At 39.1% G+C, this 19,672-nt stretch overlaps 1 pseudogene; it reads left to right on the forward strand.

The window, feature by feature from the left end:
* Positions 1-1,587: 1,587 nt before the first annotated feature.
* Positions 1,588-19,672, forward strand: part of LOC131513026 (60 kDa heat shock protein, mitochondrial-like) — a 31,702-nt pseudogene continuing 13,617 nt past the window's right edge.

A 19,672-nucleotide genomic window follows, 5' to 3' on the forward strand; every position in this document is an offset into this window, starting at 1 on the left:
TTTTAATGATATATCTTTTTCTATCCTTAAATTTCAACCTTCCTATATCACAGAATTGGATCATTCGTGCACATTTTAAGGTTTGTTGTTATTGACAATTGATAAAATTCTAAAAGTCATTTTGTCTAACAAAAAGTATACGGTTTCATGACACTGGATTTGATAATGATTTTTTTGGTTATAACACCAAAAGTATAGGTAACAAAAGAAAAATAGATAAATTCACCCAAATTAAAAACTTTTGTGCATTATAGGACACTATCAACAGAAAGACAACCTACAGAATGTAGGAATATATTTGCAAAGCATATATGTGATAAAGGATTATATATAGTAGTCCTACAACTCAACAACATAAAAACAAATGAACCAATTCAAAAATTGGTAAACGATTTGAATAGACATTTCTTTAAGGAAGACATACTAATAATCAATAAAAAGAGGTTCAACATCCCTAGTTATTACAGAAATGGAAATCAAAATCATAATGAGATACTACTTCTCACCTATTAGAAACAAACATGCCTATTATAAACAAATAGAAAATAGCAAGTGTTTTTGAGGATTTGGAAAACTTGGACCTTGTGCATTTCTGGTGAGAATGTAAAATTGTACAGCTTCTGTGGAAAATGTTTTGGTGTTTCCTCAAAATGTTAAACGTAGATTTACCACATGATACAACAATTCCACTTCCAGGTATATGCTTCAAAGAATTGAAAGCAGAGACTCAAATAGATAGTTGTATGCCAGTGTTTACATCCGCATTACTCACAATAGCCAAAAGATGGAAAAGCTCAAATGTCCACCAACAGATGCATGAATAGACAAAATGTGGTATATACATAAATGGAATATTACCTAGCCTTAAAGTCAGATACAAAAGGGAAAATATTATATTCCACTTATATGACATAATGAGAATAGATAAATTTATAGACACGGTAAGTAGAATAGAGGTTACTATGGGCTGGAGAGAGGAAGGAATAGAGAATCGTTGTTTAAGGGGTAAAGAGTTTCTGTCTGGCAAAAATAAACTATTGGGAGTAGGCCAAAATAAAAGGATTTTGCACAGGGAAGAAAATCGTCAATGAAATAAATAAAAAAGCAATCTACTGAATGGGAAAAGGTATTTACAAATGATATATCTGAAAGGAGTTAACATCCACAATATATGAAGAACTTACATGACTCAACACCCCAAAAACCAAATAATCTGACTAAAAATGGACAGGACCTGAATAAACACTTTTCCAAAGAAGTCATACAGATTGAAGAGATGCTCAACCTCACTAATCATCAGGGGAATGCAAATCAATACTACGATGAGGTATCGCTTTACACCCATCAGAATGACTAGTATCCAAAAGAAACAAGTGTTGGTGAGGATGTGGAGAGAAAGGAGTCCTCATGCACTGTTGGTGGGAATATAATTGGTGCAGCCACTGTGGAGAGCAGTATGGAAGTACCTCAAATAATTAAAAATAGAGATACCATACAATCCTAACCACGTATGCCATGCATTCTATCCTTGACTTGCCTCCAATAGCCTGTCTCACCACCAGCACACTCTGTTGCTGCCCCACAGAAATGTTTCCATTACTCACAGTCCTTTGCCAAATTAGGTCAGTGTCCAGGGCACTGGCTCCTTATGTCACTTGGGCTCATGCCAAAATTTGGTGCAGATGCCTGAGCCTTAATGCGTCAGAGTGGAGACCTTTTAGCTGATGATTTAGCCATTACTATGGGGCCAAAGGGAATAACAATGACTATTGAACAGAACTGGGAAAGTCCAAAATAACAGAGCATGGTGTGACCATTGCAAAGTCCATTGGCTTAAAAGATAAATATAAAAATATTGGTGCTAAACTTGTTCAAGATGTTGCCACTAACACAAATGAAGAGGCTGGGGCTGGTACCATAGTACCACTCCTAGTATGGTACCATACTAGGACACTCTTTTGCCAAGGAAGGCTTTGAGAAGATTAGCAAAGATGCTAATCCCGTGGAAATCAGGAGAGATATGATGTTAGCTGTTGATGCTGTAATTGTTAAGCTTAAGAAGCAGTATAAACCTGTGATAACCCCTGAGGAAATTGTCCAGATTGCTGCGATTTCTGCAACTGGAGACAAAGAAATTGACATTATTTCTTATGCAATAAAAATGGTTGAAAGGAAGGGTATCATCACAGTAAAGGATGGAAAAACACTGAAGGATGAATTAGAAATTATTAAAGGCATGATGTTTGATTGAGGTTATATTTCTGTATACTTTATTAATACATCAACATGTCAGAAATGTGAATTCCAAGATGCCCATGTTCTATTGAGTGAAAAGAAAATTTCTATTGTCCTGTCCAGTGACCTGCTCTTGAAATTGCCAATGCTTACTGTAAGCCTTTAGTCATAACTGCTGATGATGTTGATGGAGAAGCTCTAAGTACACTGGTTTGAATAGGCTAAAAGTTGGTCTTCAGGTTGTAGCAGTCAAAACACCAGGTTTGGGCAACAACAGAAAGAACTAGATTAAAGACGTGCCTATTGCTACTGGTGGTCTAATGTTGGGAGAAAGATTGACTATATCTTGAAGATGTTCAGCCTCATGACTTAGGAAAAGTTGGAGAGGTCATTGTGACCAGAGATGATGCCATGCTACCCAGTAATTCCACTACTGGGTATTTGCCCAAACAAAACAAAAACACTAATTCAAAAAGATATATGTATCCCCATGTTTACTGCACCATTATTTACAATAGCCATGATATGGAAGCAACCTAATATAAATATAAAATATTATATAATATATATATATCACAGGTTAAGGTCACCAAAACTAAATAAAACCAAAATTGGAATGGGGATGGGAATGTGGAAATTATGCAAAAATAGCTTATGGTTTGATTTTTCAGAAATATTTACCCTATATTACAAAGGTGTTTCATATAGCTTGCATATCAAAATATTCCACACACAATGGAATATTTCTTAACCATAAAAGGAGGTGATCTTGCCATTTGTGCAACGTGGATGGACCCAGAGGGCATTATGCTAAGTGAAATAAGTCAGAGAGAGAAAGACAAATACTGTATGGTTCACTTATACATAGAATCTAAGAAAACAAAGCAAATGAACAAACAAACAGAAAAAGCAGAAACAGACCCATAAATACAAAGAGCAGACTGATGATTGCCAGAAGGGAGGGGGTGGGGAAGATGGGCAAAATGGATGAAGGGGAGAGAGAGACACAGGCTTCCAATTGTGGAATAAATAAATCACAGGGATGAAAGGTACAGCCTAGGGAATATAGCCAATGATATTGTAATGATGTTGTATGTTGACTGGTAGCTATACTTTGGCGAGCATAGCATAGTATATAGAGTTGTTAAATGACTATGTTGTATACTAAAACCAATGTAACATTGTATGTCAATTACGCTTCAATAAACTAAATTTTTAAAAAGTATCTAGATTCAGTGGTAAAAAAGAAAAAAAGGAGTTTCTGTTTGGGATGATGAAAAAGTTCTGGGGTGCCTGAGTGGCTCAGTTGATTAAGCATCCAACTTCAGCTCAGGTCATGATCTCATGGTTCATGGGTTTGAGCCCTGCGTCAGACTCTGTGGGGACAGCTCGGAGCCTGGAGCCTGTTTCGGATTCTGTGTCTCTGTCTCTCTTTGTCCCTACCCTGCTCGCATTCTCCCTCTTTCTCTCTCAAAGATAAATAAACATTAAAAAAAAAAGTTCTGCAAATGGACAGTGGTGACGTTTGCACAACATTGTGAATGTACTTAATGCTACTGGTCTATACAACTCATAAAAGAGTAAATTTTATGTTATGTATATTTTACTACAATAAAATTATGCAAAAATGGCTTATGGTTTATTTTTCAGAAATATTTACCCTATATTACAAAGGTGTTTCATATAGCTTGCAATGGTTTACTGCCAGGAGTCCCTCCACACTCCCATCCCCGTTCCAATTTTGTTTTTATTTAGTTTTGGTGACCTTAACCTGCTTCACTCAGATTTTCTGCTGCATCAGTTAGAGGGTATTTTCTTCCACCGTATGACAATAGGAATGAAAACAGCCAAGGCATATCAATGCTTCCGGCTCAGGAAGTACCTTCTCATCTCCCCACTTATGTGATCACTGAAGACAATACTGAACTTGGCAATAAGTCACCTTAGCAGTCCCATTGACTTACCTCTTCAAAGACAAATATTTGGACCAAGTGAAAACTACCTGGCCTCTTGTTTTTCCTTTAGTTTTTTCTTGCCTCTCTTGAGATGTTTTTGGCTTTCACTATTACTACAACTGTATCATTGCAAAGGTAAAATGCAACTGTTGAAAAAATGTTTAAATGTTTATGTCTAGACTGTCAAAAAGGCAGATACATATTCTTTGACCTACTACTTCTAATACAGAAACCATGATGTAGTACGAGGGCATTAGGACCCGGGAGTCCTAGGGTCTACCTTTAACCAGCTGTGTGGGCATGGGCTTGCTGAGCCCCCTCTGCCTAGAATATGAGTGGGTTGGCTAGAGGACCCTAATGATTCTTTCACATTTAAAATGAGAAGATAAAAGGTCCTGGAATGTCGAGTTGCCTGACAAAGATTCACTCTCCCCTCTCACCACAGAGAATATATCCTATTTTGTAACAAAGATATTCTTTATATGACATTTGAAAATCCTACCAATTTAAGTATCATTCATATCAAAAGCCTTGATGTTTTAGAGATCTATTTTTTCCTATGGTTGTTCTCTGTCAAGAGGAATTGGCTACATATTTAAGGCCCAGGGCAAAATGAAAATGCAGGCCCCTTTCTCAAAAATTATGAAGAATTTCAAGACAGATGAAACAGAGCATCAAGCCACGTACAAGGCCTTTCAGAACATGACTGCACAGGTCACATGCTATCTGTCCATGTGTAAAAAGGCACCCCCCCCCCCCCCACACACACACACACTACTCCAGCCCTGGGAAAAAATTTTAATTGACTGTGCACCCTAGGCACATGGAGCGGCTAGGTGTGTGGGTTGCATTTTTATACACAAAGTACACAAACAAGAAGTAAATCTTCCAACCTGCCATGTAGGTAGTCCCTCATGAGCGGGTTGTTGCAATTAGTCTCTGATGAGAGGCTGCACAATGAAGTGAGAAGTCTGCAAAAATAGCCAGATAAAAGACCCAGATTCTTCATTTGACGAATATTTATTGAGCATCAAATAATGAACTTAGGCATGTGCTAAGCATTCCATAGTGCACAGATAAATCTGTTGCCCTGGGCCTTTCAGTCAACCTTTGATACCTTGGTTCTCTGGGTTGTTAGATGGGAACTAAGGAATCTCTTACCTAAAAACCTTTAGGAAGTATGGGCTCAAGAAATTCAAGTTGAAGTATCAGTTATAGTTATTGCCTTGCAAAATTCTAAGGATGATATCAGCTTTAAAATGATGATGTTACCAAAAGTAGACAATGAATATAGACTTTAGGGTCTAAGGGTAGCTTGTGATATTTTTCCTTAGCTTTTTTTTTTTTCATCTGAACAACTTAATGGGAGATTCCATGTCCAGAAACCATAACCAGGTCCTCCAATGTCTACTATGAATTTATAGAATTTCATCCTCGAACTTCAAAGACATAAAAACCAATAATGAGGAACTTTCTTGCATACCTGGCTTTACACAATCGATGTGTTCCTTAAAAAAAAAGAGTCAACTGAATTGTTGGAAACTGAATTATATTTGAAATGCTCTAAAGAACTTGGATATTAAAAGAAAACCTGCATTGAATCCTTTTGTACAACAAAGAATAATTTTTATAAAGCAAAAAATTACCCCTAATTTGCTTGATGTGAAAACTCAGGCTTAAGCACACAGTTTTGTGACTGTACAAATGGGAGCCCATTTAGACACACAATGGCTTCCCCTCTTCCTTTCAGCCCTGAGGATGTGCAGGTGGAAGGAAGAGGTAGGAAGGGTGGGAGGATGTCAGCATTCTTTACAAATGTTCACAATCCATTTCCTACTTGAATGAAAAGTATTTTCCTAAGCACAGGAAGACAATAAGACTCAGAGCCTTCAATGAGATCAACACTGATGTGACAATGGGTGCACTTTTCAGGAAACACACTGTGAAGAATAACAACAAATATTTAAACTCAGAATTTTAGTCAACTGAGCTGAGGCAGTGTGGTGTGGGAGTTCACAGGTCATCCACCCCATGGCTTTCAAATTGTAACAGGCTATGCTAGATTCAGCCAGGTATCTGTTGAGAGATGCACAAATTCTGAGACCCCGCTCTAAGAGGCAACAGATTCAGCAGTCTGATTTTCTTCCCAAGTCATTCTGATTTCAATGCACACTTAGATTTCAGAACCACTGATTTACAAGCCTCACCTTAAAAAAGGGAGTTGGCAGAGATTCTCCTCCAATGCATTGGATGTGGCTCTGTGCATGTGACGGTCCCTGCTTGTCTCACTCTTCTGCTCTGCTCTTAACCTCTTCTTCTGATCTCTTGGAAACTGAGACAGGTAGACTTTTTCCTTTCTTTTTCTGTTTGGATGTCTTATCCCTCTTTATGATCTCATCTAAGTCTTAATGGCTGACAGAAGTATCTTGCCTATATTAGTAGAGAACCCTATGAACATTGACTCTCAGGATCAGGAGAATGATAATATAAATAAGAACTAGAGGAATTTGAAAAATTAGTCTTTCTGAAAAATTAGCCAAGTTTTGTGACATTTTGTCCCCGTGTGGTTCCCCAGAAGAAGAACATGAGATAATGATTCAAGTGTACTTAGTTTATTTGGGGAATGACCCCAGGAAACACCAACATGGGAGTGAAGAATGTACATGTGTTGGGAAATGAAGTGAGGCACTAAAGAGAATATAATCAAGAAGTTACTGTTAAGGGAGCATAAGGCAAGCTGACAGGCCGCAAACACCCCTCCCCCCACCCCCACCGTGGGATATGTGAGATATTCCTCGGAACTCCTGGGTGCCCAAAAACAAGGAAAGGGGGGAAAAAACAAATTGTTAACTGATAGCGATCATAGTCCTGCAGGACCTAAGTCTCCATAGCTCCTCCATAGTGATGCGGGAAACAAAGGCAGAAGGAAATGGCAGGTAGAATTCAATTTCCTTATAACCTGCAGCCCATTGACAGATACTTGAGGCAGGCAGAGTAAACAGTTTCTCCAGGAGCTCCCTGCCGTCTTAATGCTAATGCTTTGCTAGAGGGAAAAACAACGCTTAGCTTGACAATAACAAGGCCTCCACTGTCCTGTGAGCCTTCTTTAGCAGATGAAAATCTCATTGGAAACTTCCCCTGGACTTTACCTCCCCCCAACTCCATAGTATACAACCAGTCTCTCCTCATGGTCCCGGGGCAGCTCTTTCTGCCCACAGCTTCCTGTCCCATGCTTCAATAAAATCACCTTTTTGCACCAAAGACGTCTTCAAGAATTATTTCTCTGTCAATTGGCCCCAGACCCCACCTCACTATCACCCCCCAAAACTTCATCAGTTACTACCATGAGCAACTGGAGGTTAGACCCTCTAGGAACTCAAAGAGCCAGCGTGGAGCGCTGTGTAGTAAAGAATTAACATCACCCAGAGAGAAGTCTGGCCTTTGCCTTTGGCTACTGGAATGTCCTGCCTGAAAGAGCGTCCCTTTTTGCCGGCAGCTTTGACCACCAACCAGTGTAACAGTATAATTCATGGTGGTCTTAGGGCCAGATGGTGTCAGTTTTGCCCCTAGGGCAACTAGAGACTAAAGGTCAGGTACACAAGCGGAATGTGACTGAGTCCCAATAACAACTCAGGGGGCTTCCCTGGCTGACAATATCCCACGTGTAGCATCACATATAGCAGCTGGGAGAAGTTAGTGCTTTCCATGACTCCATTGAGAGAGGACAACTGGAAGCCATATGCTTGAACCCTCCTGGACTGTGCCCTATGCATCTCTTTACCTGGCTGATTTTAATCGTGTTTCTTTTCTCCATAGTAAATTGTAACCATGAGTATAACAGCATTCTGTAAACTCTGAGTCCTTCTGGTGAATTATTGTAACGTGGCTTTGGGAACCCCCAAACTTGCAAATCGTGTCAGAAGTGAGGGTGGTCTTGTGTGAATGTGCTCCCTCTAAAATTGCAGCTGGTTCTAACGCTTGTAAACATGCAACTCAGAGTTGCTCCATTCAAGAGGCGTGTGATACACACTGGCTGAAAGCCTCTTCTAGGCAGCATTAATTCCCTGGCACTGCCGGTCTGGTACATGGATAGCAAAGTGGACTCTAGGTGTGAGCAAGCCCTGGGCATAGCAATGCCCTTGTTGGCATTCGAAGTCAGCAGCAAGTACTGTAAGAGTAAGGGGATATGGGCGAGACACCGGCAGCATCCACTGATTGTTTCTAATCTCTTCCCCCACAACGTGGATAGTGTGATGCCCCTAGGACAGGGGTCAGCAGCTCATGGCTTATGTCAAATTCAACCCACTGCCTGTTTTTGTAAATAGGGTTATTGGAACACTCATGTTTATTAGAAATGAGCATTTATTGGAGTGAATAGAAACACTTGCTTATTTGTGCATTATCTTTGGCTGCTTTATGCTCTAATGTCAGAGTTGAGTCGTTAATAGCATACACTATAGGGTTGGTAAAGCCTAAAATATTTACCATCTGGCTTTTTACAGAAAAATTGCCAATCCCTGCTGTAAGACAAAGATTAGCAAAGGGAAAAAAAAGCACATCAATAAATTTTAAAATCGGACCCTGTAGCACAGTGAACTAAGTGTCATGAGAAAGGTATAAACTAGGGGGAGCGAGCGCTCACTACCCTGATGGGAAGTCCACGAATGCGTCACTGAGGAGATAATGTCTGTGCTAGGTCTTAAAAGATGAGCAGGAAATTAGCACATGGGAGGGAAGAGATTTTAATAACGAAGGTATAGAGTTGTAAAGACATGAGGGCCTGCGGATACATGGAAAAATGAAGAAACTCCAATGCTTTTGCATGACTCCAGTGCAGACATTGAGTGGTGAGGTGGGGAAGGAGATGGGAAGGTCCACTGGGACTGGGTTTTTAGTAGCATAAAATCCAAACTCCTCAGCATGGCTGTGGACTGAGCTTCTGTTCTGCCCTCTTCCTCCTGCCCCTAAACAATAAAATAGGAAAGAAAATGGAAAGAAAAACTAATAAAGCCATAACTATGCTGGATAAAAACAAGGAACACTCTTGGTGAATCAGAAACTGTGAGAAATCCTCAACATGTAAAAGGCAAATGAGACAGGATCGAAGAAGGAATAATATCCTAAAAGTTCAACCCAGTAAAAAAATGTATATCCAAGGAAATGGAGTTAATAGAGAAAACAGATATGGAAACCAATTTGACAATAAATTTCATATATTTTTAAAAAATAGAGAAAGCAGAGTAAATTTTTAAAGGGTGTTACACCCATTAAACAGAAACAAGTAGAATCTTGGAAATAAAATATATCAATTGTTGACATTTAAAAAAAAAAGCAGTCAGTAGCTAGCCTGAATAACAGAATGAATAGAGTCAATGAATTGAGTTGAAAGATGGAATCAAGAAATTCTCCCTACTCCCAACATAAAAGGAGTAAGAATTGAAAGTGTGAAAAAAGAGATAAAATGTGAAAGATGTATTCAAAATTTTAAACGTTCATCTAATAAATAGGGTTTCTAGAGGAGAGAGGGAAGATGGCGGCGTAGGAGGACGCTGGGCTCACCGCGCGTCCCGCTGATCGCTTAGATTCCACCTCCACCTGCCCAAAGAACCCAGAAAACCGCCAGAGGATTAGCAGAACGGAGTCTCCGGAGCCGAGCGCAGACGAGAGGCCCACGGAAGAGGGGAGGAAGGGCGGCGAGGCGGTGCGCGCTCCACGGACTGGCGGGAGGGAGCCGGGGCGGAGGGGCGGCTCGCCGGCCAAGCGGAGCCCCCGAGTCGGGCCGGCAAAAGCGGAGGGGCCGGTCGGACTGTGTTCCGACAGCAAGCGCGACTTAGCGTCTGGGAGGTCAGAAGTGAATAGCTCTGCTCGGAAAGCGGGAAGGCTGGAGGACAAAGGGAGGGAGAGCTGCCGAGCCCCCGGAAGGCAGAGCTCAGCTTGGCGGGGAACAAAGGCGCTCGCCAGCGCCATCTCCCCCGCCCATCCCCCAGCCAAAATCCCAAAGGGAACCAGTTCCTGCCAGGGAACTTGCTTGCACCGTGCAAACACCCAACGCTGTGCTTCTGCTGCGGATCCATCCCTCTGGTGAGTCTGACTCCCTCCCGGTGCCTCAGGGCCCCTCCCGACAGATCTCCGAAGGATAAGCGAGCTGAGCCTGCCCCTCCCACCCCTGTGCACCTTGCCGATCCGCCCCAGCTAATATGCCAGCTCCCCAGCACCACAAGCCTGGCAGTGTGCAAGTAGCCCAGACGGGCCACGCCAACCCACAGGGAATCCCGCCCCTAGGAGAGGGGAAGAGAAGGCACACACCAGTCTGACTGTGGCCCCAGCGGTGGGCTGGGGGCAGACATCAGGTCGGACTGCGGCCCCGCCCACCAACTCCAGTTATACACCACAGCACGGGGTAAGTGCCCTGCAGGTCCTCACCACTCCAGGGACTGTCCAAAATGACCAAACGGAAGAATTCCCCTCAGAAGAATCTCCAGGAAATAACAACGGCTAATGAACTGATCAGAAAGGATTTAAACAATATAACAGAAAGTGAATTTAGAATAATAGTCATAAAATTAATCGCTGGGCTTGAAAACAGTATAGAGGACAGCAGAGAATCTCTTGCTACAGAGATCAAGGGACTAAGGAACAGTCACGAGGAGCTGAAAAGCGCTTTAAACGAAATGCAAAATAAAATGGAAACAATGACAGCTCGGATTGAAGAGGCAGAGGAGAGAATAGGTGAACTAGAAAATAAAGTTATGGAAAAAGAGGAAGCTGAGAGAAAGAGAGATAAAAAAATCCAGGAGTATGAGGGGAAAAATTAGAGAACTAAGTGATACACTAAAAAGAAATAATATACGCATAATTGGTATCCCAGAGGAGGAAGAGAGAGGGAAAGGTGCTGAAGGGGTACTTGAAGAAATTATAGCTGAGAACTTCCCTGAACTGGGGAAGGAAAAAGGCATTGAAATCCAAGAGGCACAGAGAACTCCCTTCAGACATAACTTGAATCGATCTTCTGCACGACATATCATAGTGAAACTGGCAAAATACAAGGATAAAGAGAAAATTCTGAAAGCAGCAAGGGATAAACGTGCCCTCACATATAAAGGGAGACCTATAAGACTCGTGACTGATCTCTCTTTTGAAACTTGGCAGGCCAGAAAGGCTTGGCACGATATCTTCAGTGTGCTAAACAGAAAAAATATGCAGCCGAGAATCCTTTATCCAGCAAGTCTGTCATTTAGAATAGAAGGAGAGATAAAGGTCTTCCCAAACAAACAAAAACTGAAGGAATTTGTCACCACGAAACCAGCCCTACAAGAGATCCTAAGGGGGATCCTGTGAGACAAAGTACCAGAGACATCACTACAAGCATAAAACATACAGACATCACAATGACTCTAAACCCGTATCTTTCTATAATAACGCTGAATGTAAATGGATTAAATGTGCCAACCAAAAGACATAGGGTATCGGAATGGATAAAAAAACAAGACCCATCTATTTGCTGTCTACAAGAGACTCATTTGAGATCTGAGGACACCTTTAGATTGAGAGTGAGGGGATGGAGAACTATTTATCATGCTACTGGAAGCCAAAAGAAAGCTGGAGTAGCCATACTTACATCAGACAAACTAGACTTTAAATTAAAGGCTGTAACAAGAGATGAAGAAGGGCATTATATAATAATTACAGGGTCTATCCATCAGGAAGAGCTAACAATTATAAATGTCTATGCGCCGAATACCGGAGCCCCCAAATATATAAAACAATTACTCATAAACATAAGCAACCTTATTGATAAGAATGTGGTCATTGCAGGGGACTTTAACACCCCACTTACAGAAATGGACAGATCATCTAGACACACGGTCAATAAAGAAACAAGGGCCCTGAATGATACAGTGGATCAGTATATTTAGAACTCTGCATCCCAAAGCAACAGAATATACTTTCTTCTCAAGTGCACATGGAACATTCTCCAAGATAGATCATATACTGGGTCACAAAACAGCCCTTCATAAGTTTACAAGAATTGAAATTATACCATGCATACTTTCAGACCACAATGCTATGAAGCTTGAAATCAACCACAGGAAAAAGTCTGGAAACCTCCAAAAGCATGGAGGTTAAAGAACACCCTACTAACGAATGAGTGGGTCAACCAGGCAATTAGAGAAGAAATTAAAAAATATATGGAAACAAACAAAAATGAAAATACAACAATCCAAACGCTTTGGGATGCAGTGAAGGCAGTCCTGAGAGGAAAATACATTGCAATCCAGGCCTATCTCAAGAAACAAGAAAAATCCCAAATACAAAATCTAACAGCACACCTAAAGGAAATAGAAGCAGAACAGCAAAGGCAGCCTAAACCCAGCAGAAGAAGAGAATTAATAAAGATCAGAGCAGAAATAAACTATAGAATCTAAAAAAACGGTAGAGCAGATCAACGAAACCAAGAGTTCGTTTTTTGTTTTTTTTTTTTCAATTTTTTTTTCAACACTTTTTATTTATTTTTGGGACAGAGAGAGACAGAGCATGAATGGGGGAGGGGCAGAGAGAGAGGGAGACACAGAATCGGAAACAGGCTCCAGGCTCCGAGCCATCAGCCCAGAGCCTGACGCGGGGCTCGAACTCACGGACCGCGAGATCGTGACCTGGCTGAAGTCGGACGCTTAACCGACTGCGCCACCCAGGCGCCCCAAGAGTTCGTTTTTTGAAAAAATAAACAATATTGACAAACCTCTAGCCGGGCTTCTCAAAAAGAAAAGGGAGATGACCCAAATAGATAAAATCATGAATGAAAATGGAATTATTACAACCAATCCCTCAGAGATACAAACAATTATCAGGGAATACTATGAAAAATTATATGCCAACAAACTGGACAACCTGGAAGAAATGGACAAATTCCTAAACACCCACACGCTTCCAAAACTCAATCAGGAAGAAATAGAAAGCTTGAACAGACCCATAACCAGCGAAGAAATTGAATCAGTCATCAAAAATCTCCCAACAAATAAGAGTCCAGGACCAGATGGCTTCCCAGGGGAGTTCTACCAGACGTTTAAAGCAGAGATAATACCTATCCTTCTCAAGCTATTCCAAGAAATAGAGAGGGAAGGAAAACTTCCAGACTCATTCTATGAAGCCAGTATTACTTTGATTCCTAAACCAGACAGAGACCCAGTAAAAAAAGAGAACTACAGGCCAATGTCTCTGATGAATATGGATGCAAAAATTCTCAATAAGATACTAGCAAATCGAATTCAACAGCATATAAAAAGAATTATTCACCATGATCAAGTGGGATTCATTCCTGGGATGCAGGGCTGGTTCAACATTCGCATATCGATCAACGTGATACATCACATTAACAAAAAAAAAGAGAAGAACCATATGATCCTGTCAATCGATGCAGAAAAGGCCTTTGACAAAATCCAGCACCCTTTCTTAATAAAAACCCTTGAGAAAGTCGGGATAGAAGGAACATACTTAAAGATCATAAAAGCCATTTATGAAAAGCCCACAGCTAACATCATCCTCAATGGGGAAAAACTGAGAGCTTTTTCCCTGAGATCAGGAACACGACAGGGATGCCCACTCTCACCGCTGGTGTTTAACATAGTGCTGGAAGTTCTAGCATCAGCAATCAGACAACAAAAGGAAATCAAAGGCATCAGAATTGGCAAAGATGAAATCAAGCTTTCGCTTTTTGCAGATGACATGATATTATACATGGAAAATCCGATAGACTCCACCAAAAGTCTGCTAGAACTGATACATGAATTCAGCAAAGTTGCAGGATACAAAATCAATGTACAGAAATCAGTTGCATTCTTATACACTAACAACGAAGCAACAAAAGACAAATAAAGAAACTGATCCCATTCACAAGTGCACCAAGAAGCATAAAATACCTAGCGATAAATCTAACCAAAGATGTAAAAGATCTGTATGCTGAAAACTATAGAAAGCTTATGAAGGTAATTGAAGAAGATTTAAAGAAATGGAAAGACATTCCCTGCTCATGGATTGGAAGAATAAATATTGTCAAAATGTCAATACTACCCAAAGCTATCTACACATTCAATGCAATCCCAATCAAAATTGCACCAGCATTCTTCTCAAAACTACAACAAGCAATCCTAAAATTCATATGGAACCACAAAAGGCCCCAAATAGCCAAAGTAATTTTGAAGAAGAAAACCAAAGCAGGAGGCATCACAATCCCAGACTTTAGCCTCTACTACAAAGCTGTAATCATCAAGACAGCATGGTATTGGCACAAAAACAGACACATAGACCAATGGAATAGAATAGAAACCCCAGAACTAGACCCACAAACGTATGGCCAACTCATCTTTGACAAAGCAGGAAAGAAGATCCAATGGAAAAAAGACAGTCTCTTTAACAAATGGTGCTGGGAGAACTGGACAGCAACATGCAGAAGGTTGAAACTAGACCATTTTCTCACACCATTCACAAAAATAAACTCAAAATGGATAAAGGACCTGAATGTGAGACAGGAAACCATCAAAACCTTAGAGGAGAAAGCAGGAAAAGACCTCTCGGACCTCAGCCGTAGCAATCTCTTACTCGACACATCCCCAAAGGCAAGGGAATTAAAAGCAAAAGTGAATTACTGGGACCTTATGAAGATAAAAAGCTTCTGCACAGCAAAGGAAACAACCAACAAAACTAAAAGGCAACCAACGGAATGGGAAAAGATATTTGCAAATGACATATCAGACAAAGGGCTAGTATCCAAAATCTATAAAGAGCTCACCAAACTCCACACCCGAAAAACAAATAACCCAGTGAAGAAATGGGCAGAAAACATGAATAGACACTTCTCTAAAGAAGACATCCGGGTGGCCAACAGGCACATGAAAAGATGCTCAACATCGCTCCTTATCAGGGAAATACAAATCAAAACCACACTCAGATATCACCTCATGCCGGTCAGAGTGGCCAAAATGAACAAATCAGGAGACTATAGATGCTGGCGAGGATGTGGAGAAACAGGAACCCTCTTTCACTGTTGGTGGGAATGCAAACTGGTACAGCCACTCTGGAGAACAGTGTGGAGGTTCCTCAAAAAATTAAAAATAGACCTACCCTATGACCCAGCAATAGCACTGCTAGGAATTTACCCAGGGGATTCAGGAGTACTGATGCATAGGGGCACTTGCACCCCAATGTTTATAGCAGCACTCTCAACAATAGCCAAATGATGGAAAGAGCCTAAATGTCCATCAACTGATGAATGGATAGAGAAATTGTGGTTTATATACACAATGGAATACTACGTGGCAATGAGAAAGAATGAAATATGGCCTTTTGTAGCAACGTGGATGGAACTGGAGAGTGTGATGCTAAGTGAAATAAGCCATACAGAGAAAGACAGATACCATATGGTTTCACTCTTATGTGGATCCTGAGAAACTTAACAGAAACCCATGGGGGAGGGGAAGGAAAAAAAAAAAAGAGGTTAGAGTGGGAGAGAGCCAAAGCATAAGAGACTGTTAAAAATTGAGAACAAACTGAGGGTTGATGGGGGGTGGGAGGGAGGGGAGGGTGGGTGATGGGTATTGAGGAGGGCACCTTTTGGGATGAGCACTGGGTGTTGTATGGAAACCAATTTGACAGAAAATTTCATATATTAAAAAAAAAAAGAAAGGAAATATACATTCAAGGTGGATTATATTTTTGTTGCAAATTAGGAGTGTAGATAATAGCCATATTAACTACAAAGGTATATGCAGCTCATATGATCCTTTCAAGCTAATGGATATAATAACGCATGGTACCATACAATGCAGAGGAGAGAAGCATGTATTTCTGTATCCCAAGTCATCTCTGATGAATACATTCCATGTGTCCATCTCCAAATAAAAGGTCTTCCTTCACTTGAAAAAAAATAAATAAAATAAATAAATAAATAAATAAATAAATAAGGTTTGTAGGAAGAGAAAATTAAGCTCTAAAAGGAAAACATTCCCTTACATAAACTATAAAATGATGAGATTTTAATATGATAAAAAGGGCCCACCAAGTATATAGCAGGGTTACTGAAATACACACACACACTCACATATAAATTTAGACAAATTGTAGTGAATTTTCAGAACACAAAAGAAGAAATCAAACCCTAAATCTTCTAGAGATATTACCTACAAGAGAATAATGATTATATTCATATCAATTTCTTACAGGCCACGAGGGTCACAAGAAGGTGATGGAGTAACATCTTTGAAGTTGTAAAGGCACAGGATGCCAAACTCTCAAGTAAGTGTGGGATTGGAATGACACTTCAGGGACGTAAGCATTCACTTCACATGAAAGAAGTACTGAAAGATATATTCTTACATAAGGAAAAAAAATGAATCACAGAGAAAGAAATCGGATACAAAAAAGCATTGATGAGAAAAATCCTTAGTAAGATTTATCATTAGACTAAGTAATGATTGATGATAAACAAATTTGATAGAGGAAGTAAATCAGAAGATGAGAATGATATTAAGAAAGGAAAAACTAGGGGCGCCTGGGTGGCTCAGTCGTTTGAGCGCCGACTTCGGCTCAGGTCACGATCTCGCGGTCCGTGAGTTCGAGCCCCGCATCGGGCCCCTGTGCTGACAGCTCAGAGCCCGGAGCCTGTTTCAGATTCTGTGTCTCCCTCTCTCTGACCCTCCCCCATTCATGCTCTGTCTCTCTCTGTCTCAAAAATGAAATAAACGTTAAAAAAAAAAAAAGTTAAAAAAAAAAAAAAAGAAAGGAAAAACTATGCCAAATACTTTATCTTCTTAGGGCAAGGATATAGACAGTGAACCTAAAAATTATTAGGTAAATACAAGCTTAAGTGTGTGTGTTACAATTTCAGAATTATAACTAAGAAAATAGAGTACATCTAATAGACTATCAGAAAAGATAAAACAAAAAATGCAATCAGGTCAATAATAGAATAGGGAAACAGAAACAACAAAAAATGTATGAGAAAGTGAAAACATAAAATAAGATAAAATGAACCCTAACATATCAGTAATCAAAACAATTGTGAATGGTTTAAATTCACCTGTTTAAAGACTAATAGCTTAATAAAGCCAGATAGATACTGTTTATAAGGGATACACTTAATATGACATGTGAAAGTTGGGAGTTAAGACGTAGGATAAGATTGACATATAATCCAATAGCAAAAAACCCCCCAAGTAACCCAATTTAAAAAATGGGTTTTTAAGGACCTGAATAGATATTTAAATATATTAAAGGCTAATAGGTACATGAAAAAATGTTCAACATCCACTAGTCATTAGGGAAATGCAATAATATGGTACAATAAGATGTCACCTCATACGTGTTAGAATAGCCATCATAAAAAAGATAAAAGACAACAAATGCTGGAGTGGATACGGATAAAGGGAACCTTGTGCGTTGCAGACTGGGATTTCCACTATGAAAAACAGTATGGAGTTTTCTCAAAAAATTAAAAATAGAACTACTATATGGTCCAGCAATTCCACTTCTGGGAACATTTCCAAAGGAAATGAAAACACTGTCAAAAAGATATCTTCACCTTCATGTTTATAGCAGCATTATTTACAATAGCTAAGACATGGAAACATCCTAAATTTTCATTAATGGATGAATGGATAAAGAAGTTGTTATATATAGACAGAGATATATAGATATCGATATATATTCCATTGTGTATACATATGTGTATATGTATATTTGTGTACCTATACATATTCCACTGTGTACTTATACATATTCCACTGTGTGGAATATTATTCAGCCATAAAAAGTGAGGAAATCCTACCATTTGTAACAACATGGATGGATCTTGAAGGCATTATGCTAAGTGAAGTGAGTTAAAGAAAGACAAATACTTCATAGTCTCACTTGTATTTGGAGTCTTTAAAAAAAAAAAGAAAACCCAAGCTCACAGAAAAAGAAAAATTGTCCACATTAAAAAACTATAGTGTGATAAAAGATGTTATAAAGAAAATTAAATTGCATGCTATTGACCTAAAAAATGCAGTTACATTGCAAAACAATGAATTGATATAGAGGTATATAAAAATTACCAACCCAAGAAAAAAATCAATACAGCCCAATTAGAAATGGGGAACTATGAATAAACAGTTCATAGAAAAGGAAAGAAAAATCACCGATAAACATGTGACAACACTCAATCTCAAGAGTAATTGGGAAAATAAAAATTAAAGTAATGAAGAATTAGTCTTATCCAATCCAATTATTTAAATGTTATATGTTGATAAATATCCTAAATTAAAGCAGGTAAAGGAGAATTGCATCCTCTTGTAGATTGTTGTTAGGTGTGAATAAGAATAGCTTTTTTAGAAATCTATTAGCAGTATACTTTAAAATTTAAAAGAGCAGAAATCAATGAAATAAAAATTGACAAAGAATAGAATAAATTAACAAAACTAAAAGTTGGTTTCTTGAAAAGATCAACCCAACAGCTAGACAGATGAAGACAAAAAAAAAAAAAAAAAAAAAGAGGAGAGAACACAAGTTGCCAATATCTGGAATGAAAGGAAGGATATTGCTACCGGTCCTACAAGCACAAAAAGGATAATAAAAGAATATTAGCACTTTTATGCCAAAGTATCCTACAAATCAGATAAAATGGAAAAATTCTTTCAAATTTCTCGACAAATACTAATGACCAAGGTGGACATAAGATGTAAGAGAAAATTTGATTAGTCCTATAAAGTATAAAGAAATTGAAATAATCATTAAAAAAAAAAAAAAACCTCTGGCACACAAAGTTTTAGGCCCAGATAGTTTCATTCATGAATTGTACCAAACATATAAGAAATAACATCAATCTTATACAAACTCTGTCAAAAAATAGACGAACAGGTAATACTTCCCAGATTATTTTGTGAGGCTAATTTAACCCTAATACCAAAATATCACAAAGGTATTCCCCCCCCAAAATTTACAGGCCAATATCCCTCATGAATATAGATACATATTTCCTTAATTAAGTATTAGCAAATGGGGTCAAACATTACATTAAAAGAATAATGTATCATGACCAAGTAATGTTTATCTGAGGATTACCAGGTTGGTGTAACATTAAAGAAAATCAATCACTGCAATTCATCATATTAACAAAATAAAGACATGACCCATGTGATCATCTGAATAGATACAGATAAAGAATTTGCCAATAGTCATCATCTGTCTGTAATAACAACTCACAGAACACCAGAAATAGAAGGATATTCCTCAACCTGATAAAACAATGTATTGAAAACCTATAGCTAACATCATGCTTAGTGGTAAAATTTTGACCATTTCCCACTAAAACTGGTAATGGGGCAAGAATGCCCACCTTGACCACTTCTATTTAACATTGTACTAGAGATGCTAGCCATTGAAGTAAGGCAAGAAAAAATAAGTGAAGGACATAATATTTGGAAAGAGGGGCATACAACTGTCATTTTCAG

Source organism: Neofelis nebulosa, chromosome 5 (assembly GCF_028018385.1).
Source record: "Neofelis nebulosa isolate mNeoNeb1 chromosome 5, mNeoNeb1.pri, whole genome shotgun sequence".
Lineage (NCBI taxonomy): Eukaryota > Metazoa > Chordata > Mammalia > Carnivora > Felidae > Neofelis > Neofelis nebulosa.